Below are 20127 nucleotides of genomic sequence, written 5' to 3'. Positions count from 1 at the left end.
GGACAGCACTTAATGACACCTGACTGCAGTCATGCTGTTGTAGTCTCTGTCGCGCAATTGGTCAGCACGTTTGGCTGTAAACTGAGAGGTTGGTGGTTCGAGCCCACCCAGGGACTCTCAATTCACACATTTGTTGGACTTTGGACTCCCTCCCTTGTATGAACATTTTTCCCCATTGGCGAACTGTTTTTGTGTTGGTGCCAGATGCACTGCCGGCACTGTGGCTAAGCTGGTCAAAGTGCCTGTCTAGTAAACAGGAGATCCTGGGTTCAAATCCCAGCAGTGCCTGGGTGCTTGGTCAGTGAAACTTTGGCAGCTGATTTGTGAACCATGTACTTCTTTTTGTCACTTGCCCTTCAAGAACGAATTGACGTTGCATCCACAGCTGACATGATTGTTGTGGATCCCATTACGCCAGAAGGTGCTTGAATCCAAAGAGTATGACATTGTCATGTGTTGTCATTCAGCGCCACTTTGCAGAGGCTCATCCACTTGACAGTTGAATTTTTTTTCTCTTACAGTGTGTCCCCACGTGGCATTGGTGGTTCAGTGGTAGAATTCTCACTTGCCAAGCGGGGGCCGCGCGGGGCCGCGCGCGTGTTGTTGACATTTGCTGCCAGCCAATCAGGATGCGACACAGACGTCAGACAAGCAAAGAGACTCGCCTGCCACGCGGGTATGATTACCATTACCATTACCATCTATCAGGGATGGCAACTGAATTAAGAATCAATGCCAGAAACCTGCCACAGGATTTCAGTTAATGTTTTGATGCAGACTGGTCATGATGCCTCTGATTCATTCAATTAATTAATTAATTAAAATTAATTAAACCACTACCTGTGAGAGGTAAGGTACACCATTGCACTAAACATTGATAGAATAGTTAGTAATGGAGTAGTAGTGAATAACTAACAATGCTTGTGGGGATTTTTTTGGTTTTGGACATCTTTCAGATAAATAAACATGCAAACTGACCCGGGAACATCATGGCTGTTCCTGACAAATGAACATAACAGGAGGGTTAACATGACTACACTTCCAAAGTTCTCAGCTATGACTGAACCTCTCGCTCCTTTGTTCCCTGAGAAACTAGGTTGGGTGTGGAATTGATCAAACATCAAGAAGACCACATCAATTTAAAAAAAATTAAAAAGTGATATCTTGGCAGAAAAAGGCCCGGTTAGCTCAGTCGGGAGAGCACGAGACTCTTAATCTCAGGGTCGTGGGTTCGAGCCCCACATTGGGTGGTTCAGCTCTTTTGGTGATACGTCTTAAAGATTTCTTTCCTGTGGAAAATTCTGCAACATGCGGAAAACATTTCATTCGAAGTACACAAAAATAAATCCCATTCTTGTAGGACCACAAATGGTAGAGCGCTCACTTCGCATGTGAGATTAAGTGGAATTGATGCCTGCATTCTCCAAATGGTATATTATGCCTTTTTCTTTCCAAAAAAGCATTCTCAATCTCCCACATCGTACCGGATGCTTGGATTAATTGCATTCTAATGATGTTTCCTAAAAACACAGGTGGTGTCAAAACTAGTGCATTAGTATAGTCCGATGAGGATGGGATTCGAACCCATGCGTGCAGAACACAATGGATTAGCAGTCCATCACCTTAACCTCTCGGTCACCTCATCTCCTTTGTGGACATGGTCTTGTTGACTCAAAATGACACATCTTAGTTAGTGTTTTGGTGTTGCAGAAATCGTGGCAGCCTTCCTGTGCAGCGGGGGGATTTAACTCAAAGGCTAGAGTTCTTGCTCTACATGCAAGAAATAGCGGGTTTGATATCCGTATTGTCGAAATGATATGTTATGGCTTTTTTGCCAACAAAAGCGTTCTTGATCTCCGACATCGTACCTTATACTTTGATTCATTGCATGCTAATAATGTTTACTAAAAATACAGGTGTGGTCAAAACTAGTGTATTTTTATAGCACCACACTTCAAGTGGACAGACAATCTTGTCTTTTCAGACAATACAATTACAAAAGCAACACACACCTGCCATGACCCTGAATCGGCCGGGGTTGATGTGGCCACAACACAGAGTAGGAACCACTATACAATTACGGCTGTGAGCTATGCTTTTCTGGGCAAGAACCATAAACTCAGACTTGGAGGTGCAGATTGCTCATTTCAGCTGGTTCTTATTTGTCTGCGAGCAAAGCTTGAATTTCATGTGGGTGTTGTCCTGGCGGGAGAAACATTTTAGCTTGTGTCGGCATGGCTACAGTGACAAAAGCCCATTTTCCTTTCCAGTAAATGTGCATCAGCTGAACACTTTGCAGACCTAATGCTGTGAACATTTGTTGTACGTCACCTCCCAACTGCACTTGTCTGGTCTTAATATGTAATTGTCTGGCTGTGTTGTCGTGATCGATGTTGATGAAATCAAGAGAACAAAGTCACACCTTTACACCTTTTATTTGCCAACTCACCATGTAAACAGCGATTGTGCTGAAAACTGGGATTGAACCAGGGACCTTTAGATAGTCAGTCCAACGCTCTCCCAACTAAGCAATTTCAGCTGCAAAGGTGTTTCTCTGCTTTTTCAGTCTGGGCTAAAAGTGGGGGAAGGGTGACGCTGTGTCTGTGCCACGTACTATGTTGCTGTGTACCTGGTCCAGTGTGTTCTCATCTTGGGTTGGAATGTCCCCATGCTGGTAACGGGTGGGGAATACAGTCCGTTGATGAGGATAAGCGGTACAGTGGAGTTCACTGGTTGAAGTTGCCAGGTACCATAAAAATGGCAATGGGCCATGAGCGTGTTCTGAATTCCCCTTTGGCCAAATTGGCTAAATGGCCGTACAAAAAGCACCATACTTGGAGCCTGTGGTCAATGTCAACATTCGGGCTAATTCAGTTAAATTGAGACGGTGATTATGTACCAAGTCAGTTATGTCAGTCAGGATTTGGTCAAGGTTGTTGTGTGGTTTTGGCATGGATAAGGCTATTTATCTAAATTTATGAGGAGTCCATGGTCTGTAAACATACTGAGGTACTCCCACAGCTGTTGCGGAACTTGCGGGAACTTGCAAATTTTCCCACTGAGGGGTGAATAAAGGCATATCTTATCTTCTACCATAGGGTAGGCTTCTCCTTCTACTTCAAAGGGTAGGTTTTGGCAAGAAGTAGGATTCTTAATCCTACTTCTTGCCATTAATGCTTTCCCGAGTTACAACATTTCCTTGGGAGCGAGTTTGATAACCTCGGGGTGTGGACATACTCGTTGATATGCCAACGAGACTGGGAGGATTCCAACTATGGTCTTTTGATTTTAGTGTGTCATTTAATTGAGTCGAGTCAATAGTTCCCCAAGAGAGGGTGGACATGGGTGTCTGTTCAGGGGCGGTTGAAGAGTGATCATAAATTGGAAATGTCGGGTACAAAGATGTGGCCTGAGTCGGAGTCTGTACAACTACAGATGACTGAAAGTCTCGCTCCTTCTGAAACAAGGTTGTCTGTGGAATTGATCAAACATGAAGATGGCCACATCGATAAAAAAGAAAAACAAAAAATTATATCTACAACAGAAAAAGGCCTGGTTAGCTCAGTGGGTAGAGCATGAGACTCTTACTCTCAGGGTCCTGGGTTTGAGACCCACATTGGGTGTGCATGTGAGGAAGACACTTGGTTTGTGTGCGGGGCTACACAAGCCTTTCCAGTTCCAGTTAAAAGATAGGCACCTCAGGCGGGCATTGGTGGTTCAGTGGTAGAATTCTCGCTTGCCAAGCGGCAGGCCCGGGTCTGATTCCCGGCCAATACAGTATATCTAAGCTTTTACCCAGAGCTCATGTTGAAAAAGGACAAAGGCTCTTTTCCTGCCAAAGGGCAGAATTCAGAATGACACCTGAAAAGTAACAGTCCGGACCACCTGAGAGTTAAGGTGGACAGCACTTGAGTATTTGCAACTTTCTGTCAAAAGTGGAAACTTACTGAAACCTTACTGCAGTGATGCGGATGTAGTCTCTATGCAGCAATTGGTCAGCGCGTTCGGCTGTTAACTGAGAGGTTGGTGGTTCGAGCCCACCCAGGGCCGTTCAATTGACACATGTGTCTGGCTTTGGGCTCCCTCCCTTTTATGAACATTTTCCCCATTGGTGAACTGTTTTTGTGTCGGTGCCAGATGCACAGCATTTCCTTTTTTACTGAAGGCACCATTTTCAAGTTTGCATGCTTCGCAGGCACTATGCTTTAGTTGGTCAAATTACATGCCTAGCAAAGAGGGGCTCATTGGTTCTAATTCCAGCAGTCCTCTACTGGTATTTCCATGACTCTGGTTTTCATACTTTTTATCAGAGGTCATGTTGAAGAACAAAGACTGTTTTCTGGAGAAACGCAAGACCCCAGAATGCAATAGGTCTGCTTTGTATACTTTTCAGCAGCAGTCATGTTGAAAAGCACCCCTGGTTTACTGCCCAGGAGGAGCAGCCTCGGCCACTTTAGAATGAAGGGTGACGCCACTTCAAGATGCAAGAAGCTGTCAGAATTGGGACTCAAACCCACACCTCATTAGAGACTGCAACCTGAATGCAGCACCAAACTTCAGGTTCAGGTTCAAACTCCTGTGACACTTTAATTACAGAAGAGACAGACAACAAAATTCAAAATTTCTCGCAGCGAGAAGAGTGAAAAAACAAACCCAGTGACATGCCGCTCCACTCTGAGGATGCCATTCATGCTCCTCTCTTTTTATTTTCTTTAGGAGGTCCCTAATACATGGTCGTGCAACACTAAGGGGAGGGGGAAGCAAGCAGTTGCACAAGCTGTACTTGTTGTCTATGTGTGTGTGTGTATGTGAGAGCAATTACTTTTTGTGCATGTGTTCTTATCTTGGCGCATTTTGCATGATGAACAGGAACATCTTCAAGGCCACTGCTGGCATTCCCAGGCACCTGCAAGATTAGTGGTGCTGGGAGTTGCTGGTCAGCGTCATGGAATGTTCCTGCTTTAAAACACTCAAGACTTTTGTCTATTGTCTAAGCAAACGGATATAAGGGTGATAACTTAACACTATAATAATTGAATTTACATTTTATTCTAACAGTTAGTCCAGATTAACAGCCTAGTTATTTGTGTCAGTCCCAGGGACCGTTTCTAGACCCTTGTGTGACACTTGTGGAGAGCCCTTGCATTCTTCCCAATTGGTAAACCCTTTGTATCGGTGCCAAATATACGGGATTCTCCCCCTGCTGACCGAATGACACACGACAAATGGCATCATCTCAGCGTTGGAGCAGTTTATGTCTAGAAGAGTAAAGGCAGCATTGCCAGGGTGACTTACTCGGCTGGCGCTGTGGCTTAGCTGGTCAAAGTGCCTGTCTTGTAAACAGGAAATCCTGGGTTCAAATCCCAGCAGTGCCTGGCTGCTTAGTCCGTGAAACTTTGGCAGCTGATTTCTGACCCACGTACCTCTTTTTGTCACTTGCCCTTCAAAAACGAGTCAATGGTGCATCCACAGCTGACATGATTGTTGTGGATCCCATTACGCCAGAAGGTGCTTGAATCCAAAGAGTATGACATTGTGATGTGTTGTCATTCAGCGCCACTTTGCAGAGGCTCATCCACTTGACAGTTGAATTTTGTTCTCTTACAGTGTGTCCCCACGTGGCATTGGTGGTTCAGTGGTAGAATTCTCACTTGCCAAGCGGGGGCCGCGCGTGTGGTGTTGACATTTGCTGCCAGCCAATCGGGATGCAAGAGAGACGTCGGAGAAGCAGAGAGACTTCAGAGAAATGAATTCAGGTTTTCAAATCCCGTCTAAGTCATCAGTCAAGTCACTGTTTTCTTCTCCACAATATTATTGTTTTCCAATTAATCCCTATATCATTACAAACTATTCCTATCAGGCTTATATTGATACCAGTGCTTGAAATAAAATACAAAATCAATGCAATGTCATTCATTCATTTTCTACCGCTTTTCCTCACAAGGGTCGCGGGGGTGCTGGAGCCTATCCCAGCTGTCTTCGGGCGAGAGGATCAATGCAATGTAACAAATAATATTTATTTATCAGGGTACCACACTCAAGAACACTCTCAATAATAAAAAATAAATAATAATCTACATGTAAGCAGTTATGAATAATAAATATACGTATTGTTCACTTATTTTGCCGTCTTTGTTTCTCCTTTTCATAGAAAGGAGAGGCCTGGAACTCCTTCCAGCTCATCTCTTTTTTTCATCCTGTGCTCTCTATAAATGGAGAACACTTTGGCAGGACAGTAGATGTACTTCTTAGAAGCCAGCGTGGATGTGGGGGCTTTTCGGGCCCTGCTTCAGCTGCATCCTGCAGAGGTACTTTCGGACAGGGGGTGGAGGAGATTCCTCCCTCTTCCTTCTTCTTCTGCTGTTTTTCCTCCACCCTCTTTCTTGTCTCATCCAGCTCTTGCTGGAAGAAGTCTGTTTGACTGAAATCTTTAAACGGCATCTTAGGGTCTGTCAGACCTTCTGCAGCAATAAGAGTATCTGACAGGGCCTCGTTGATAAAAGTCATGTGTTTGATGTCCCATCCGCTTGATATTTTGAGGTGGTGAAATAACCATCGCTGCAGGCAGTGTCACTACAGGCACAGCAGCTTTGGTAGTGCTTCGCGACTACCAAAGCTGCTGTGTATGTTGCAGTTTCTCTGGGCTGGTATTTAGTGAAGATGATGTGTGTTGAGAAATTTACTGTTGTGTTTTATGTATTTAGAAATGTGCAATTTTGTTGGATGCAGCATGCTGTTGGGGTCTTTGCTAGTGTTTATCTAGGAGATCGTCAATTGTGGACTTCATTGGAGTCGGCAGCGCTTGTGGTCCAACAGAAATACCCTCCCTCCAGTCTTCACTGGTCCAGTGTGGGCAGCAGTTGGAGAAGTTTGGATGGACAATCTTTTTTGGGCTCTAGGCAAATAAAACCATGAAATACACATTTGTAATTTGGTTCAAACAAGATGCAACTATGAGAACAAATGGACACATGATTAGGTTTTTACCTGGCTTTGCTTTGGCTGAAGCTGTTGCTAATGTAATGTAACTGTTGCTAATGCTAATAGGTATACTACGTGTAATAGGTATACTGCGGCGGTCGTAAATAACGAACAATAGCGGAAGTGGCACCGCCACACCACAAACAGCCACATAAAAACATGAAAGCAGAACAGTTCAAAGACAAAATATTTTCAAGTATTTGTGTTGTGCTGTTTTCTTTTACTGTAGTTTACCATGTTTTTGTCCGTCTCGTCGCTCACTCGCTCGGCAATTGTGCTGTTTATTACCCGAAGTTCAACATGGATGGAGGACAGAAGCGGCCACAGCGCCACTCCTGGACAAAAGTATATTACATTCATAATGGGCTTTCGCTATAATTGGAAATGAATGGGGAATGTTTCGGTCGTTTCAGCAGACCCGGAGACCCGGGTCCGATTCCGAATGCAACAGGGCTGTTTTTATACCTTTCATCGGTGTAAAAAAGTGACCGTTTTTGGGACCAACACATGACCTCTGAATTTGATCAGAAATGTCACACCTCTCCACCTCCACATCCATCAATCTTCCTCCGCTTATCCAGGTCCAGGTCGCGGGGGGCAGCAGTCTTGGTAGGGAAGCCCAGATTTCCCGGTCCCCGGCCACCTCCTCCATCTCCACCGGGAGGACACCAAGGTGTTCCCAGGCCAGCTGTGAGACATAATCCCTCCAGCGTGTCCTAGGTCTGCCCCGGCGCCTTTTCCCGGCTGGGTATGCCCGGAACACTTCACCAGGGAGGCGTCCGGGAGGCATCCGGACTAGATGCCCGAGCCACCTCAACTGACTCCTCTCGATGTGAAGGAGAAGCGGCTCTACTCTGAGCGCTCCCGGATGACTGAGCTCCTCACCCTATCTCTTAGGATGAGTCCAGCTAGGATGAGGAAACTCATTTCAGCTGCCTGTATCCGAGATGTCATTCTTTCGGTCATGACCCAAAGCTCATGACCATAGGTGAGGGTGGGAACATAGATCGACCAGTAAATTGAGAGCTTTTTTAACCACGACGGTCTGTTACAGCGACCGCATTACTGCCGAGGCTGCGCCGATCCATCTGTCGACCTCACGCTCCCACTTTCCCTCACTCGTGACCATACCTAAGATACCTAAACTCCTCCACCTGGGGTAGGACCTCATTCCCAACCCGGAGGGAGCACTCCACCCTTTTACGACTGAGAACCACGGCCTCTGATTTGGAGGTACTGAGTCTCATTCCAGACGCTTCGCACTCAGATGCAAACCGTCCCAGTAAGCGCTGAAGGTCACAGCCCGTAGAGGCCATAAGAACCACATCATCTGCAAATAGCAGAGATTAGATTCTAAGGCCCCTGAAACAGATTCCCTCAACACCTTGGCTGCGCCTAGAAATTCTGTCCATGAAAATTGTGAACAGAATCGGTGACAAAGGGCAGCCTTAGCGGAGGCCAACGTTTACCGGAAACAGGCTCGACTTACTACTGACAATGCGACTCCTGCCCCATTTGTACAAGGACCAGATAGCACGTAGTAGCGTGCCACCAATCCCCCCAAAGTAGAGAAGTTTGGATGGACAATCTTTTTTGGGCTCTAGGCAAATAAAACGATGAAATACACATTTGTAATTTGGTTCAAACAAGATGCAACTATGAGAACAAATGGACACATGATTAAGTTTTTACCTGGCTTTGCTTTGGCTGAAGCTGTTGCTAATGTAATGTAACTGTTGCTAATGCTAATAGGTATACTACGTGTAATAGGTATACTGCGGCGGTCGTAAATAACGAACAATAGCGGAAGTGGCACCGCCACACCACAAACAGCCACATAAAAACATGAAAGCAGAACAGTTCAAAGACAAAATATTTTCAAAAAAATTTTCAGATAGCACGTAGTAGCGTGCCACCAATCCCCCCAAAGTACGCCACGAGGGACACGGTCGAATGCCTTTTCCAGATCCACAAAGTACATGTAGACTGGTTGGGCAAACTCCCATGCACCCTCCAGCACCCTCGTGAGGGTGTAGAGCTGGTCCAGTGTTCCATGACCAGGACAAAAATCGCATTGGACCTCTTGTAACGGAGGTTCGACCAACGGTCGTACCCTTCTCTCCAGCACCCTGGAATAGACTTTCCCAGGGAGGCTGAGGAGTGTGATCCCCCTATTGTTGGAACACATCCTCCGGTCACCCTTCTTGAGAACCACCACCCTGGTCTGCCAATCCAAAGATACTGTCCCCGACTTCCACGCAATGTTGAAGAGACGTGCCAGCCAAGACAGTCCCTCAACATCCAGAGCCTTGAGGAATTCCGGGCGGAACTTGTCCACCCCGAAGCTTTGCCACTGAGGAGGTGACGGAGGAGGAGGAACCGTACCTCGCCCAGATGTGGGATACCGGGGCCTCACCCTGGAGCCAGGCCCGGGGGAGGGGCTCGCAGGTGAGCACCTGGTGGTCGGGCCTTCACCCCCAGCCACATGGGCTCTCCCCCTCGTAGACCCACCACCTACGGGGGGAAAGCATAAGGGTCCGGTGCATTGTGTGTTAGGTGGCGGTCAAGGGCGGGTGCATGGGTGACCTGGTCTTCGGTGGCCAAAAACTGGTTCTTGGGACATGAAATGTCACTTCTCTGGTGGGGAAGGAACCTGAACTTGTGCAAGAGGTTGAGATATTCCGGCTAGACATAGTCGGACTCACCTCGACCCACAGTTTGGGTTCCGGAACCAAACTCCTCGAGAGGGACTGGACCTTGTTCTACTCTGGAGTTGCTGCAGGGGAGAGGAAGCGAGCTGGTGTAGGCTTATTAATAGACCCCCGGCTTGGTGCCTCTGTGTTGGAGTCAGCCCCGGTGAACGAGAGGGTAATTTCTCTACGCCTTCGGGCTGGGGAAAAGGTCCTAACTGTCATTTGTGCGTACGCGCCAAACGGCAGTTCGGAGTACCCGGTCTTTTTGGAGTCCTGGTGACTCCGTCGTTCTACTGGGAGACTTCAACGCCCATGTAGGCAATGACAGTGTGACCTGGAGGGGCGTGATTGGGAGGAACGGCCTCCCTGATCTGAACCCGGGAAGTGTGATGTTATTGGACTTCTGTGCGAACCACAGTTTGTCCATAACTAACACCATGTTCGAACATAGGGATGTCCATAAGTGCACTTGGCACCAGGACACCCTAGGCTGCAGGTCTATGATCGACTTTGCAGTCGTGTCATCAGACCTGCGTCCGCATGTTCTGGACAGGCGGGTGAAGAGAGGGGCTGAGCTGTCAACTGATCACCACCTGGTGATGAGTTGGATTAGATGGCGGGGGAGGATGCTGGACAGACCTGGTAGACCCAAACGAGTAGTGAGGGTGTGCTGGGAACGTCTGGCAGAGTCTCCCGTTCGTCGGGTCTTCAACTCTCACCTCTGGCAGAGCTTCGCCTGCATCCCGGGGGAGGACCGGGATATTGAGTCCGAATGGGCCATATTCCGTGCCTCCATTGCTGAGGTGGTTGACCGCAGCTGCGGCCGCAAGGCGGTCAGTGCGAGTCGTGGCGGCAGGCCCCGAACCCGATGGTGGACACCAGAGGTCAGGGCCGCCATCAAGCTGAAGAAGGAGTCCTATCGAGCATTGATGGCTTGTGGGACTCCGGAAGCAGCTGACAGGTACTGTAAGGCCAAACGGTTCGCGGCTTCGGCGGTTGTCGAGGCAAAAACTCGGGTGTGGGAGGAATTCGGTGAGGCCATGGAGCACGACTTTTGGTCGGCCTCGAAGGGGTTCTGGCAAACCGTCCGGACCCTCCGAAAAGGGAAGCATTGCCCAGTCCACACTGTTTACAGTGGAGACGGGGCCTGCTGACCTCGACTGGGGATTTGTTTTGGTGAAGTAGGTGCAGACACATCTATTAAAAAATGAAAATACAAAATATACAGTATACAGTATAAATATATGTACACAGTCTGTTTTTTGTTTGTTGTTCCGGAACTGCAGTCTGATTGTTTTTCCTAGGAGTCCAAACTGAGCGTTAATTTAACGCATATAGAGTGTCAAAGTGGCAGGATGAGGCAGAGGTGGGGTGTGAACAGTGTCAGGGGGGGGTTCCGGGACTTGTTGATGAGGCTGACAGCAGACGGGAAGAAACTGTTCTTGTGGCGTGAGGTTTTGGTCCTGATGGACCGCAGCCTCCTCTCAAAGAGACTGTGTCCGGGTTGAGAAGGATCGGCCACAATCCTTTTCTGCACGCCTTAGGGTCCTGGAGGCGTACAGATCCTGGAGGGACGGGAGATTGCAGGAGGTGAGGATGGACTCAATGATGGAGCTGTAGAAGTGCACCAACATTGTCTTTGGCAGGATGAATTTCTTCAGCTGCCATAGGAACGTAGGAAGTACATCCTCTGCTGTGCCTTCTTGATGAGGGAGCTGATGTTCGGCTCCCACTGGAGGTCCTGGGAGATGATGGTACCCAGGATGCGGAAGGACTCCACAATGTCAATCGTAGAGTCACAGAGGGTGATGGGGACAGGAGAGGCTGAGTTCTTCCTGTTGACAACCATCTCCACTGTTTTTAGGGCGTTGAGCTCCAGGTTGTTCAGGTTGCACCAAGTAACCAGATGGTCAACCTGTCACCTGTAGGCAAACTTGTCGCCGTCAGAGATGAGTCCGATGAGGGTGGTGTCATCCGCAGACTTCGGGAGCCTGACAGACTGGTGACTGGAGGTGCAACTGTTTGTGTACAGGGAGAAGAGCAGAGGAGAAAGAACGCAGCCCTGGGGGGATCAGGTGCTGACGGTTTTTGTATCTGAGATGTGTTTCCCCAGCTTCACGCACTGTTTCCTGTCAGACAGGAAGTCTGTAATCCACCTGCAGGTGGAGTCAGGCACGCTCAGCTGGGAGAACTTCTCCTGGAGCAGAGTTGGGAGGACGGTGTTGAAGGCGGAGCTGAAGTCCACAAACAGGATCCTAGCATAGGTTCCTGCGGAGTCCAGGTGCTGGAGGACCAACACACCAAGGCAGCCGTCCGCAGCGCCATTTTGGAAACACGTGGTGGCATGGGAATAGATGACTACATGGTAATCAGGTGGTTAGGTGTAAGTGGTTCCAGACACATGGGTTGTTTACATTGTCCACAGTAAGAGGGTGATTATTCACAACAGACATGGCTTCCTAAAGAAAGGTTCTCAAGGAACTGTCACTCAACCTGCCAGCACTGTTTGCTAGGACTGAAAGGAGCACGTTTTTGATGGTTCTGATCTGGCGCTCCCAAACACCTCCCATATGGCTTGCATTTATGACAAAGTTGCATTGCTTGTCTGCCAGGTATTCTGTTACTCTTTCTGTGTTTATTTCCTTTAGAGACTTTTCCATTTCATTTTTAGTTCAAACTAAGTATGTTCCCTGATCTGATCGGATGTGCCAAACAGCACCTCTGATGGCAATGAAGCATCTTGGGGCATTGATGAATGAGTCAGTGGTCAAGTCCTCCAGCATCTCTATATGAACACCTCCAGAACATAGACAAGTGAATAGTAGACTGTACTGTTTTTGTTCTTTATGCCCTTGTTTTGTGTGAAAGGGGCCAAAACAATCCATGCCACCATAGGTAATTGGTGGAGAAGGCTCAATGTGGTCTTGAGGTATGTCAGCCATCTTTTGTTCCTCTGTGGCTCCTCGAGCTTTCTGGCATGGGATGCACTATCAAATATGTTGAGCCACTGCTTTGCTCCCTCCCACGATCCAGTAGTCATTTGCTCTGAGTTAATTCAAGAACCAATATAGTTCTGAGACTGGACCTTCTCTGCCAATTCAGGAAAAGCAGGGGAATTAGCTCAAATGGTATAGCGCTTGCTTTGCATGTGAGAGGTAGTGGGATCGATTGCCTAAATTCTACAAGGAATCCTTTGTTTTATTGGCTAATTGTAGGCCATTCGCGCACCCCGGGGTTACAGAGGTCAAAGGTAAGCCCATATTCAGCAGCACAGTGGCGAAAGGTAAATGTATGTGCATTACCGTTTCCACAGGTTCCCGATTTGTACAACCCGGCATTAATACCTCTTAGTGTAATTCTACCTTACTGGTGGATGCCTTCTTCTGGTCGCTCCTCAGGGCTGACCTCTGGTAGTGGTGCGGTGGACCCGACGTGAGTGATAGGTTACCGACCGAGAACATGACTGGTGTTTGTGCCCTGATTTCTTTCCTTCCTCCAATAACAGTATTGTCAATTGATGTGGAGCGCCTAGTGCATAGTGCTACTTCCGTAGGGTCTCACCTCGTGCCACGGACGCCCTGAGGACCAGACAAGGTGTGTCAACCTCACCCTGGTTCGACGCTTCCAACCTGACGTACATTGACCCTTGGATAGGTTTTCCTGGTGTCCTGTTGGTTATGAGGGTGGGGTGTTGTCGACGTGGGCTTTTGTTGTTCCTTCACGGTCCACGTTCTTTGCACTCGGGGTCTAAATTTTGGGTAGAGGACAATGGGGTGGCCGCCCCCATTGATCTGCTTCATGCAGTCACGGTGCGCGAGAGGTTTGCCACCACTCTGCTTTGCCATGCTGTTTTCTTGACCTTTCCCCGGTCAGTTAGCGGCCGTGATGGGGGTGTTTCGCAGTTGATTGGGTTGTGCGCTGTTGGTTATGGGGCCCGATGGGTTTTTGCCGTGGGCTTTTGTTGTTCCTGGAGCAGATAAAGAAGAGTGGTCAGTACGGGGGTGAACCCATGACCGTGGCTTTATTAGCACCACGCTCTGATCAACTGAGCTAATCGACCACAGGACACCATTGCATCAAATGTTTCCAGCTAAAATCGACTAACTCATCCTTAACAGACCGCATTCTCCGTGCCATGCTGTTTTCTTTACCTTTACCTGGTCGGTTGGTTGCCTTGATGGGGGTGTTTCGCAGTTCACTGGGTTCTGCGCTGTTGGTTATGGGGCCGGGGGGTTATGAGGGGCAGGGTGTTGTCGACGGGGGCTTTTGTTGTTCCTTCACGGTCCGCATTCTCTGCACTCGTGGTCTAAATTTTGGGTAGAGGATAATGGGGTCCACTGCCCCCATTGATCTGCTCCTTGCAGTCTTGGTGACTGAGAGGATTGTTGACGCTCTGCTTTGACATGCTGTTTTGTTTACCTCTCGAGGGTGTTTCACTGGTGACAATTGACACTTTGGTCTCCATCCCTTGTATGAACATGTTTCCCCATTGGTGAACTGTTTTTGTGTCCGTGCCAGATGCACAGGATTTCCTTTTCTACTAAAGGCACCGCCACTTTTCTCCGACAGTGCAACCCCATGTGGCATTGGTGGTTCAGTGGTAGAATCCTCGCTTGCCAAGCGGGAGCCCTGGGTCCAATTCCCAGCCAATGCAGTGCATCTCCGCTTGTACCTTTCTTTAGAGTTCATGTGAAAAAGTACAAAGGCTCTTTTTCCTGTGAAAGGGCAGAACTCAGAATGACACCTGAAAAGTAAGAGAACGGACCACCCGAGAGTTAAGGTGGACAGCACTTAGTGAAACCTGACTGCAGTCATGCTGTTGTAGTCTCTGTCGCGCAATTGGTCAGGGCCCCGTTTCACGAAGCAGGTTCAACCAACTCTGGAGTCTAACCCTGAACTCTGAGTTGATCTACTCTGAGACAGGAAACTCTGAGTTACGGGTTTCAGAACAGGTGATTTCAATTGGTTCAATCAACACAGAGTTTGTTCACTCTGAGTTAAGCGCGTGCACCACGACTTTAAAAAGCCCTGATCAATGGAGCCCCGTTTCCTCGATTCACCATGGCAACGAGTGAGAAGAAAAGATCGTCGTATTTCAGTCCTCTGGAACTGGATATATTAATGCGGTCATACGGCGAATTTGAAAGCGTTTTTAAAAAGAAAAGCAACACGGCTGCAGCAGCGAAAGAACGCGAGTCTGCGTGGGAGAAGATTAGTGCTCGAGTCAATGCGTAAGTTTAAATTTATTATATACATTTATGTAATCACAATAATATTAGGCTACAGATGCAAACAAGTAGAATGGTGTTACAGCTACAATTTATGTCACTTAGATGTAATCCCACCGGCGAAAAAAGAACGTGGAAGCAGCTGAAGATGAAATATAAAAACATTGTTCAAACAGGTAAGCCCTCAGCATAACAGTCAGGGTGCCTCTTTTTAATCATGTTTACCACTAAATATCATTCAGCAGCTGTTTCAGTGTGCATTAACTCCAACATAATATTGTTTTCACACACATAAATGTCCTCACCTGTATACAGTTAAATCAGACATATGAAAAGCAACATCTAACTTCTACTCAGCCAACAGAAAGCGGGCAGATGCCCGCAAAACTGGCGGAGGACCACCCCCACCACGTCTGACCGAGGCAGAGGAGCTGGCCATGAGTCAGACTGTCGGGAGGCCAGTCGCAGAGGGGATCCCTGGAGGAACCTCATCCTCGGACATGATTACACAGGAGCCACCAGCCTTGATAAGATGCAATAGGCATAGGCCTCAAACTTCTTTTGGGCCTATATTTCAATGTTAATTTCCCTTTCATGTGTTTTTCTTTTGTCTCAACAGATTCTGAAGGCGTACTTGGTCTAGTGGATCCATGTGCCACTTTAACTGTAAGTAGCCAATAGTCCAGAGATGATGCCATATTTAAAGTATAGCATAGTGAAACACAACACTCTAAACAGGATGATGAAGATGATGGGACCACAATGTCTGCTGCCTTCTCTGTGGTGTCTGAGAGGGAGCCTGAGAGGCCTACAGAGGTAAAATCTTGATGTTACTGATTTCCTCTCCATTCACATGTCTTTACATGCTTTTGTGGATTATAGTGACTTTTAGCCTACACTGAAGTATTAACGGATTCTTATCCATTTTAACAGAGCATGGCTGGGCAGCAGGAAGAGGGTCTCTCAACCTCCACAGCACAGATTGACACAGTGAGATACGTATTCAGTAAATTCCAGAGGTTAATTCAGTGGAATTCATGTGTAACTGTATAATGTCATCCTTATGTGTTCCCAGCTACCACAAAAAGAAATCTACAAAGTGCATTTATTAAAAACAGTACAAAGAACAGAAAAAGAAATGGTGCTGCTGGACCGCCAGATAACTAAAACGGATCTGGAAATTGAATTATTAAAACACAAGTTAGAGGTGGGTGCATGGTCATAGGTGAATTGTGTTGATGATTGTAACAATTAAAAAGTAAGAAACCATTTTTTTCCCTTATTTGTTGGAAATAAAGAAGACCAAATAAATTTTTTTTTGTCTTTCTGTTTATTTTACTGCTGTTGGTGATGGTGATTATGAAAAACGACCAAACTGGCTTTAAACACGCGCGACAATGAATGAATCACACCGTGTGTAGCGTAAGAGGGCGGAGACAGAAAGAAACTTGAGGTTCATTGAAGAAAACCCGGTCCCGACCAGGTTATGTTCACAGAGTCTGTTGCCATAGTAACTGACACCGAGGTTAAGTTACCTCTCTCTGTGAAACAGGCTGGAGTTACTCCTCTGTCTCTGGTTTGACTTACCTCACTTTTTGAAACGGAAAACTCAGAGTTTCCCTCATTTCAGGGTTAACATACTCCGAGTTTTCACTAAACCTGCTTCGTGAAACGGGGCCCAGCACGTTTGGCTGTTAACTGAGAGGTTGGTGGTTCGAGCCCACCCAGGGACTCTCAATTCACACATGTGTTGGACTTTGGACTCCCTCCCTTGTATGAACATTTTTCCCCATTTGCGAACTGTTTTTGTGTTGGTGCCAGATGCACTGCTGGCACTGTGGCTAAGCTGGTCAAAGTGCCTGTCTAGTAAACAGGAGATCCTGGGTTCAAATCCCAGCAGTACCTGGGTGCTTGGTCAGTGAAACTTTGGCAGCTGATTTGTGAACCATGTACTTCTTTTTGTCACTTGCCCTTCAAGAACGAATTGACGTTGCATCCACAGCTGACGTGATTGTTGTGGATCCCATTACGCCAGAAGGTGCTTGAATCCAAAGAGTATGACATTGTGATGTTTTGTCATTCAGCGCCACTTTGCAGAGGCTCATCCACTTGACAGTTGAATTTTTTTTCTCTTACAGTGTGTCCCCACGTGGCATTGGTGGTTCAGTGGTAGAATTCTCACTTGCCAAGCGGGGGCCGCGCGCGTGTTGTTGACATTTGCTGCCAGCCAATTAGGATGCGACACAGACGTCAGACAAGCAAAGAGACTCGCCTGCCACGCGGGCATGATTACCATTCCCATTACCATCTACCAGGGATGGCAACTGAATTAAGAATCAATGCCAGAAACCTGCCACAGGATAATGTTTTGATGCAGACTGGTCATGATGCCTCTGATTAATTCAATTAATTCATTAATTAAAATTAATTAAACCACTACCTGTGAGAGGTAAGGTACACCATTGCACTAAAGATTGATAGAATAGTTAGTAATGGAGTTAGTAGTGAATAACTAACAATGCTTGTGGGGATTTTTTTGGTGTTGGACATCTTTCAGATAAATAAACATGCAAACTGACCCGGGAACATCATGGCTGTTCCTGGCAAATGAACATAACAGGAGGGTTAAGATGACTACACTTCCAAAGTTCTCAGCTATGACTGAACCTCTCGCTCCTTTGTTCCCTGAGAAACTAGGTTGGGTGTGGAATTGATCAAACATCAAGAAGACCACATCAATTTAAAAAAATTAAAAAGTGATATCTTGGCAGAAAAAGGCCCGGTTAGCTCAGTCGGGAGAGCATGAGACTCTTAATCTCAGGGTCGTGGGTTCGAGCCCCACATTGGGCGGTTCAGCTCTTTTGGTGATACATCTTAAAGATTTCTTTCCTGTGGAAAATTCTGCAACATGCGGAAAACATTTCATTCGAAGTACACAAAAACAAATCCCATTCTTGTAGGACCACAAATGGTACAGCGCTCACTTCGCATGTGAGATGAAGTGGAATCGATGCCTGCATTCTCCAAATGGTATATTATGCCTTTTTCTTGCCAAAAAAGCATTCTCAATCTCCCATATCGTACCGGATGCTTGGATTAATTGCATTCTAATGATGTTTCCTAAAAACACAGGTGGTGTCAAAACTGGTGCATTAGTACAGTCCTATGAGGATGGGATTTGAACCCATGCGTGCAGAACACAATGGATTAGCAGTCCATCACTTTAACCTCTCAGTCACCTCATCTCCTTTGTGGACATGGTCTTGTTGACTCAAAATGACACATCTTAATTAGTGTTTTGGTCTTGCAGAAATTGTGGCAGCCTTCCTGAAATAGCGGGTTTGATACCCGTATTGTCGAAATGATATGTTATGGCTTTTTTTTGCCAACAAAAGCGTTCTTGATCTCCGACATCGTACCTTATACTCTGATTCATTGCATGCTAATAATGTTTACTCACTCTTTCTGGCGCCGCTCTGGTGGCAGCCTGCTACAGCAGCTCTCGCTCTTCGTTGAGTTCTTTTCTTCTTTATTCTGTCTTTTTCATTCTTTTTCTAGGTTATTCTTAAAGGAACTGCTTCGTAAATGCTCAGTTCAACTGTCAACCATAGTGATAGTGTTGAGCTGGCATTTCTCATAATTTTTTCGACGATGTTTTCGACCGCACGCCGAAACTCTATTGTTTACAGTAGGGACCAGCTGTTGGCGCTCCGCAACACAGCGGCGCTGCCCCACAAGAGGCTCGAGGTTCCCCGGGAGGTAAAGAGGAGAAGACGGGGAAGCCGTGCCGGAGCCCAATGCCGCGACAAGAGGAGGAGATACAGACCAGTTCTCCCGTCCATCATCATGGGGAACGTAAGATCTCTCCCCAATAAGATGGACGAACTAGCGGCGCTGACCCGGCATCAGAGGCAGTTCCGGGAGTGTAGCGTCATGTTGTTTACGGAAACGTGGCTGGATACACGGACCCCAGACACGATCGCTACACTACACGGATTCACACTACTGCGGGCGGACAGGACAAAGGAGAGCGGTAAGAGGAAAGGAGGCGGGCTAGCAGTGTTTGTGAATGATAGATGGTGTAACTCTGGGCACATCACTATTAAAGAGCAACTCTGCTGCAAAGACATTGAACTATTAGCCGTTAGCATGAGACCGTACTATCTGCCGCGGGAATTCTCGCACGTTATCGCGATAGCGGCGTACATTCCCCCCTCTGCTAACGCAGACGAGGCCTGTGACGTCATCCACTCTGCCAAGGGCCGGCTACAGACACAACATCCGCAGGCTCTCCTTCTTCTCTCAGGTGATTTCAACCACGCTTCTCCATCCTCCACCCTGCCCACCTTCACCCAGTATGTCACCTGCTGCACCAGAGACAATAAAACACTGGACTTGTGTTTTGCCAACACCAAGGAGGCATACAATTCAACAGCACTTCCTCCCCTGGGAAGATCAGACCACAACCTGGTCCATCTCCAGCCTGTGTACAGACCTCTGGTACGCAGGCTGCCAGCTGTGTCCCGCACAGTGAAGAGATGGTCTGATGAAGCCGACGAGGCTCTGAAGGACTGTTTCAACACAACAGTGTGGGAGGAACTCTGCCATCCTCATGGGGACGATATAGACAGTCTCACTGACTGCGTCACGGACTACATAAACTTCTGTGTGGAAAACACTGTACCCACCAGGACTGTACGGTGTTTCTCCAACAACAAACCGTGGATTAATCCGGACATAAAGGCTCTCCTAAAGGAGAAGAAGAGGGTCTTTAAGTCAGGAAATAGGGAAGAGCTGAAGGCTGTGCAGAAGGAGCTGAGGAGGAAAATCAGGGAGGGGAAGGACTGCTACAGGAAAAAGATGGAGGAACAGCTGCAGCAGAACAACGTCAGAGGAGTCTGGAGAGGCCTGAAAACCATCTCTGGCCACAAGGGGCCCGACTCCCAGGCTGCTGGGGACCAGGTAAAGGCTAACGATCTGAATCTATTTTTCAACAGGTTTGATCAACCATCTGCCCATCCCCCGGCCCAGCACCTCCTGCCGAAACTTCTGCCGAAACTCCCCCCATCGACACCTCGAGTGGACAGCCCTACCCCCACCTCCCCCTCCTGCACACAGCCATCCCCCACCACTTCTCACCTAATCAGCTCAACCTCCTCACTAACCTCCCCCCGCACACAGCCCCCCTGCTCCAACCTGACCCTCACAACATCCCAGGTGAGAAA

The 20127-nt window shown here is 47.5% G+C and overlaps 9 non-coding genes across 9 annotated transcripts; 6 read left to right on the top strand and 3 right to left on the bottom strand.

The window, feature by feature from the left end:
- The first annotated feature begins 42 nt into the window (after nt 1–42).
- trnay-gua (transfer RNA tyrosine (anticodon GUA)) lies at nt 43–116 on the top strand. Its single transcript has one exon. It is a non-coding gene; the product is annotated as a tRNA-Tyr (tRNA).
- A 98-nt stretch (nt 117–214) lies between these two features.
- On the top strand, nt 215–288 carry trnat-agu (transfer RNA threonine (anticodon AGU)). Its single transcript has one exon. It is a non-coding gene; the product is annotated as a tRNA-Thr (tRNA).
- Nucleotides 289–1563: 1275 nt separating this feature from the next.
- trnas-gcu (transfer RNA serine (anticodon GCU)) lies at nt 1564–1645 on the bottom strand. The gene has a single exon. It is a non-coding gene; the product is annotated as a tRNA-Ser (tRNA).
- An 821-nt stretch (nt 1646–2466) lies between these two features.
- Nucleotides 2467–2539, bottom strand: trnav-gac (transfer RNA valine (anticodon GAC)). The gene has a single exon. It is a non-coding gene; the product is annotated as a tRNA-Val (tRNA).
- A 2762-nt stretch (nt 2540–5301) lies between these two features.
- On the top strand, nt 5302–5375 carry trnat-ugu (transfer RNA threonine (anticodon UGU)). Its single transcript has one exon. It is a non-coding gene; the product is annotated as a tRNA-Thr (tRNA).
- Nucleotides 5376–14257: 8882 nt separating this feature from the next.
- Nucleotides 14258–14328, top strand: trnag-gcc (transfer RNA glycine (anticodon GCC)). Its single transcript has one exon. It is a non-coding gene; the product is annotated as a tRNA-Gly (tRNA).
- A 2405-nt stretch (nt 14329–16733) lies between these two features.
- On the top strand, nt 16734–16807 carry trnat-agu (transfer RNA threonine (anticodon AGU)). The gene has a single exon. It is a non-coding gene; the product is annotated as a tRNA-Thr (tRNA).
- An 872-nt stretch (nt 16808–17679) lies between these two features.
- On the top strand, nt 17680–17752 carry trnak-cuu (transfer RNA lysine (anticodon CUU)). Its single transcript has one exon. It is a non-coding gene; the product is annotated as a tRNA-Lys (tRNA).
- A 313-nt stretch (nt 17753–18065) lies between these two features.
- On the bottom strand, nt 18066–18147 carry trnas-gcu (transfer RNA serine (anticodon GCU)). The gene has a single exon. It is a non-coding gene; the product is annotated as a tRNA-Ser (tRNA).
- Nucleotides 18148–20127: the final 1980 nt, after the last annotated feature.

This window comes from Doryrhamphus excisus, chromosome 14, assembly GCF_030265055.1.
Source record: "Doryrhamphus excisus isolate RoL2022-K1 chromosome 14, RoL_Dexc_1.0, whole genome shotgun sequence".
NCBI classification, from domain to species: domain Eukaryota; kingdom Metazoa; phylum Chordata; class Actinopteri; order Syngnathiformes; family Syngnathidae; genus Doryrhamphus; species Doryrhamphus excisus.
Note: the sequence above shows the minus strand (reverse complement) of the source record. Positions and strands in the feature narration are given on the sequence as shown.